The sequence below is a fragment of the Dipodomys ordii genome, unplaced genomic scaffold (genome assembly GCF_000151885.1).
Source record: "Dipodomys ordii isolate 6190 unplaced genomic scaffold, Dord_2.0 Scaffold9, whole genome shotgun sequence".
In the NCBI taxonomy this organism is placed as follows: Eukaryota; Metazoa; Chordata; class Mammalia; order Rodentia; family Heteromyidae; genus Dipodomys; species Dipodomys ordii.
In genome coordinates, this window is record NW_012267225.1 from 21,581,988 (window position 1) to 21,588,547 (window position 6,560).

Consider the following 6,560-nt stretch of genomic DNA (forward strand, 5'->3'; position numbering starts at 1 on the left):
GACAGGATACAAACATTGGAACATTGGTTTACCAAAGATTTCTTCCCAATAACCTCTGCTTCCTTAAACCTCCAATCCCACATAGACCTCATAATTCAGACAATATATTCTTCCCATAGGTTCTCAGCATTCTTAGGCTCTGCAGGCGTGCGTACTCCTGTGTATATTATTTAACACCTTCTGTACCTTCCCTGCTCACCTCTTTTATCTGACCCTTCCTGTGGTTCACTATGGTTCACATCCTGATTCCTTTTTTTCATGGAAAAATGTATATTTATAGTTAGCCAGTTGGACTCAGTTGGACTCAATTTTGTTGGCAACATCTAAAGCATCATAATCAGAAGCCAATCAAACATACGCCTCTTTCTCTCCATCAGGTCTGATCAGGTATTGATCTTAGCTACATCAATGTCAAAGTGCTTGTTCACAGCCTGTTTGGTCTGATGTTTGTTGGCCTTGACATCCACTATGAACAGAAGTGTGTTGCTGTCTTCTATTTTCTTCATGGCTGACTCAGTGGTCCAGGAGATGATAGCATAGTGGTCAAGCTTGTTTCTCCTCAGAGCACTCTTCTAAGGGTATTTTGACTGTCTTTGGAGCCGCAGCGTCTTGGGCTGTCTGAAGGTAGGTGAAGTGGGGATCTTCTTGGTTTTGTGGCTGTGGACACCTTTCAGCACTGCCTTCTTGGCCTTCAAAGCCTTTTCCTTGGCTTCGGCTTTAGGAGGGGCAGGAGCTCCCTTCTTCGCTTTCGGTGCCATCTTGGTGAAAAAGCTGATTCCTCTTTTTGAATTATATTGGAACATCTTCCGGAGTGTTGTGATTATGAACATATGACACCATGTCTACCCATTTACTTTTTTTTTTTTTTTTGGGGGTCCAGTCGTGGGGCCTGAACTCTGGGCCTGGGTGCTGTCCCTCAGCTCTTCAGCTCAAGGCTAGCACTCTACCACTTGAGCCACAGCGCCACTTCTGGCTTTTTTCTTTTTTGCTAATGTGGTGCTGAGGAATCGAACCCAGGGCCTCATGCATGCAAGGCAAGTACTCTACCACTGAGCCACCTTCCCAGCCCCCCCATTTACTTTTAAAACTCTAGGTAGATTGATTCACTTTCTTCCTGTTTCTGAAACATTCTGGTTTTGCTCCTTGGAAGATTTTCCACTCTTTTTTTCTCTTTCCTTTCCTATTTTTCCCTCCCTCCCTCCCTCCCTCCCTCCCTCCTTTCCTTCCTTCCTTCTTCTTTTTCTCCAGTTCTGGAGCTTGAACTCAGGGCTTGGGCTCTCTCCCTGAGCCTCTCAGTGCTCAAGGCTAGCACTCTACCACTTGAGCCACATTGCCACTCTGGCTTTTTCTGTGTATGTGGTACTAGGGGCTTCATGCATGCTAGGCAAGCACTCTACCACTAAGCCATCTTCTCAGCCCTTCACTATTGTATGTATGTTAAATTCCTGCCTGGATTTTCTCTTTTGTTGGTTGTGAAGCTTGAACTCTTGGCCTGGGTGCTGTCCCTCTTCAGCTTAAGGTAAGCACTCTACCACTTGAGCCACAGTGCCACTTCTGGTTTTCGGAGTGGTTTATAAAAGTCTCACAGTTTCCTTCCTGGGCTGGCTTTGAACTGTGATCCTCTGATCTCAGCCTCCTGAGTAGCTAGGATTACAGGCATGAGCCACTGACACCGTGCTTCCTTCCTGGCTTTTCGGAGTCCTTGGGTGGCATTTCCTCTGAGAAGATTTTCTTGTTTCTGCAGAGAGCTATTCAATACTTTTTTCAACGCTCTGATTGCCTGGGGATCATGTTGTTATGACAAGGTCTGCTTGGAAGCCTGTGTTGTCTTTTCTATCTCTGCATCCTTTGCACAATTTTGGCTCAATGAATAAACATTTGTCTCACAATGCTAAAGAAACAGATGTTCTACCTAGAAGGCTTTGGGGCTCATCAGTCATCATTCACCCAGGTAACAGGTTATATAGTTGAAATCTTAGAAAGTAAGCTAGAAGGTAAGTCTGCTCTGTTCCTCCTTCTTTATATTGTTAATGTAGTAGAAAACCTGGGCAAGAGTAGCATTGATGAGTTGAGATGGTAGCTAGGAGGCCACAAGAGGGCTACCTGAACAGCTGGGAGAGGAGGAGGAGTTGGATGGTCAGGGCTGCCCTTTCTCCAGGACAAGCAGAAGCACTAGAGAAGGTACTGCTATTCACTTGTGTTTTTCCACTTAATGGATGACGAATAGCTTTTCCATTCAATTACTCTTTGACAACGTGATTGGTAATAGCTACACAGTATTCTTTTCCTGAATGTCCTATGATTTACTTAACCATTAGAGTTCATATTATATCTCAGCAATCTTGACAACTGTTTGCTATAATTTCTAGTGTAGAGATGAGCAAGTCTAAGTATCTTGTCTGACATTACGGGGTTCTAACCAGTCAGAGCTGGGGCTGAATAAAGGGATGAGATTCTGAATGTAGACATAAGATCCTGAGCTAAACGAGGTATGATCCTGGATAGGTCATGTGATTATGTACTTGAGATTCAACACCAAATAATGAGAGGCTGTTTCGATGCATTTCATCTTTCCCCAGTACCATATTGTCTCCAGTTTTTTTTTCATGACTTCCAATAGTAGAAGTTTATTTTTTACATTAGGAATTTTATAAATGACACTTTTTCTTTTCTGTGAGCAAATTTGGCAGGTCTTCTTGCAAGCAACACAGTCTGTATTCAGGAGAAAGGTGAGGAGGCTCAAGTTCTGCAAACCATAGTCATGGAGGAAACAGGATTGAATGCGTTCTTTGATCACAGCTCTAGCAAGAATTTCCAAGTAATGGTCTTTTCTTTTCCTTTGTGCTGGTTGTTAACTACTGCTACCACACTGCTCTTATTATTATTGGCATTTCCCATTCTGCTCAAGGTATCTTTAGATCTTAATGTCAATGCCTTGTAGGACTTCCTACTGGGACATATGATTTTCCATTTGAAGTTGGCTTTCATCCAGATGGGAGTTGAGTTTATAAACAAGCTGTTGTTCAGGCTCTGATACACCAGTTGAATCTGACTGGAAAATTACACTACAGTTCAGAGAGATGGCAGCTTTCTGCCAGCCTTTCCAGCATGGCTGTAGCCTTCCTGCTGGATTACCCTCTGCATTAAGGCAAGGAAGAGTGTATACATTTTCCTTTGGGGAAGGTATAAATTGCTCCCTGTCACACTATACCTAGATAATTGTGTCAGATGTTAAACACAGCTGATCCTTACCTAAATAAGGAGAGATAGAAGGGGACAACCATATACTATTCTCAAGCTATTTTCTCACTGTAGAAAATTGTTATTATCGTCATCTCCAGAGGTAAGCTGGAGATAAACTATCTATTTTTCATTTTACAATTGTACCAGTAAAACCGAGGAAGCTATGTGGATCTGTTGTATTGTCAGGAACTCAAATAATCCCTGCCAAAAGAAAAGGAAGCTTAACTAAAGGAACTGCAGGTAGAAAAGAAAAATTGCACATAACAATTCAAGGAATGAACATTGCACACCTTATATATAATTAAAAATTAAGTCACTTAGAACACAATTACAAATACAAATTGAACCTGAAACATTTGGGTTCAATTGTTTGATTTAATGCAGCAGAGTAAAAATAAAAGATCACTATTCATTTTTATTCATGTGCCAAACATTAATCCCCTCCTATGGTGTTTTTCAGGGTCCATTTTTATTGTTGAAGAGAAATAATTAAGGCTATTATAGTTAACTTTACTATGACTCAAAACCTCTGAGTAATGTGAGCACCTGCTGATGTATGAGACACAGAACAATATAGTGTCATTGAAAATGCTACCAGTTTAAAGTAATTTGATAATTAATGGCAAAGTTCCTTGGAAGGAAATTTCTGCAATCATTGTGGGCACAAATGAAGTGCAACTCAGAAAATTGTTAAACTTTTGTTCAAGGATTTATTTGAAAGTTATTTGTGATTCAGATAGGCTAATTCCTTATGTTGTCAGTTTGTACACAAATTTAAACTCCTAAGTAATAGATAAAGCAAGAATTTTTAGTTTCAAATGAAGAATCTTTGAGAACTAAGTGTAGCCTTTCTGATCCTCACATCCATGCAGATTAAAAAACACGAATAGGCTGGGCACCGGTGGCTCACGCCTGTAATTCTAGCTACTCAGGAGGCTGAGATCTGAGGATCACAGTTCAATGCCAGCCAAAGCAAGAAACTCTGTGAGACTCTTATCTCCAATAAACCACTCAGAAAACCAGAAGTGGAGCTGTGGCTCAAGTGGTAGAGTGCTCACTTTGAGGTGAAGAGCTGAGGGACATTGTCCACGCCCAGAATTCAAGTCCCATAACTGACAAAACAAAACACAAATAGGATCAAAAGTTCTAGGAATTGGCAAGGACCTCAGAGACATCATTTTTTTTTTGCTTTCAAGTAGGTGCATTTCCATGACATTCTAGTAGTTCTTGTATGCAAGGGATGCATTTAGCCCCAAATAAAATTCTAAACCCAACTTAGTCTGCGTTCTTTAGAAATATTTAGATTTGTTTCTTCTTAGAAATAAACCTTGAGGGTTAGGCTTCAAAAAATACTTGTCACTTCTGGTTGCACAAACATGGAGAAAGACCACATTGGTTATGTCTAATTTCCTTATTTGGTGCACTCAAAGTCAGCCCTCTGCATCCACAGGTTCAGCATCCTCACATTCAATCAAGTTGGACTGAAAAATAACCAGGAAAGAAAAATAATGTATCTGTACTGATGAGTAAAGATGTTTTTATTTTATTATTATTTTCATAAATAACAAACAGTGTTACAACTAGTTCCCTAGAACTGATACTCTATCAGAGAACAGGCTTTTTTGTTTGTGTGTTAGCTTATTTTGTTTTGTGGTGTTGGAGATCCAACCTGGTGCCTTATGCATGTTGGGCCAGTGATTCATGACTGAGCTATTTACATGGCATTTAGTGCTGTAAATAATCCAGATAATTTGAAGTACATGGAGGATGTATAGGTTCTATACAAATTTGACACCATTTTATATGAAGAGCTTGAACAACCTTTCATTTAATCTGTGGAGCCTGGATTTTGGTTGCCACAGGTATTGAGACATGATTATTGTCTTACAAAAGAGTTGGAGGTCCTTTGGTTGACTGTGAAATGTTATTGAATAGAATTACTAGGAAGCAGAAGATCTGAGTTTTGTTTTCAGCTGAATTATTCATCAGTTCAGAGATGTAGGATATCACATGGCATGGGTTATAGCTCATTTTCTCATCTACATATGTTAGGAAAATGGAGGAGAACGGAAAAGGAATAGGCCAGACTCGATCATCCACAGGCGCGGACTGTTTATTGAGGAACAGCGTGGGGCTCAGACCTTCCTGCGGGTTTGGAGGTTGTGCCCTTGGGACAGGAGCTGGGTTTTTACAGGAGGTCCAAGCAAGGAGGCAGAAGTTAATGAAAAAGCCACTAGGTCAGGGAAGGTGGGGGCCTTTCAGTTGGGCCCACAATGGGATGATTACAGCTGGGCTTAGGTGGATTGCCCTGCCTGCACTTCAAACGAGTTCACACATACCTGGGATTTTGCCTGGAGTCTGTATGGGCCTGGGACAATAGGGTGGGGTCAATCCTTCATATTCCGTCTTTAGATACATAAAATGATAGGGCCAAGAAGAGCGAGGCAAGTTCTTCAACATAGAAGTAGTAATCCTTGATTCCATGAGCAATACTTAAATTTGGATAATATTCTAATGTTTTTTTAAAATGGTGCAAGTTGAGACCAAATTTATACCAACTAGCAAAACCACTCTTCTAACTCTTTCAGATGTATGATTTATATAGTGCCTTGTGGTAAAGGTAAAATATTTGCAAGATTTTTGCAAGGTAAGAAAGTCATCAATATGGAATGAACTTTTTGGGGAAAAATGGGATTCCTACTGTGGGAGATGATCCCTGCCAGAGGCCAAAGACTCTGCATCCATTTACAAATGCTATAGAAGAGACTCCAGTATCTCAGAATATCATCCTCATCTGTGGGCAGATTGGCTGGCAAGCTTCTTGGAAGACTTGAGGTTCCAGGGCAGTGTCTTTGAGAATTGTAAAATGCTATATAACCTAAGGTTAGGCAAGTTGTCAATTAGGGTGAAGCCTTAAGAGCTCACCCAGTGGAAGTTTTAATAAAGGATTTTACCCTTTTTGTAACCCTGGGAAAACAACTCTTTAACTGTTATATTTGGGAAATGTACTTGCAACATTTGGCACATTACTTAGAGATTATTTCAAAGGATAATCAGCCAGTTAAATGCTTTCTTTCTTCATATGCCTCCTTATATCTTCCTGATACTGCCACAGACCGGGTTCTGTCGGGAGGACGGAGGACACCTAAGGGAGGAACCTGGAATAGGATGGGGAGATGGCAAACAGACAACTCACACACATTAGGAGTGGATGCTGAGTGCTGAGTGCTGAGTGCTGAGTGCGATTTAATGCAGAGGATAACAAACTTTTATAGCAAAAAGTCTCCATAAGAAAGGGCAAAAGGTTACATAATCTT

The 6,560-nt window shown here is 40.8% G+C and overlaps 1 pseudogene; it reads right to left on the bottom strand.

Annotated features, from left to right (window-relative positions):
- Nucleotides 1-294: 294 nt before the first annotated feature.
- Nucleotides 295-767, bottom strand: LOC105980409 (annotated as a pseudogene).
- Nucleotides 768-6,560: the final 5,793 nt, after the last annotated feature.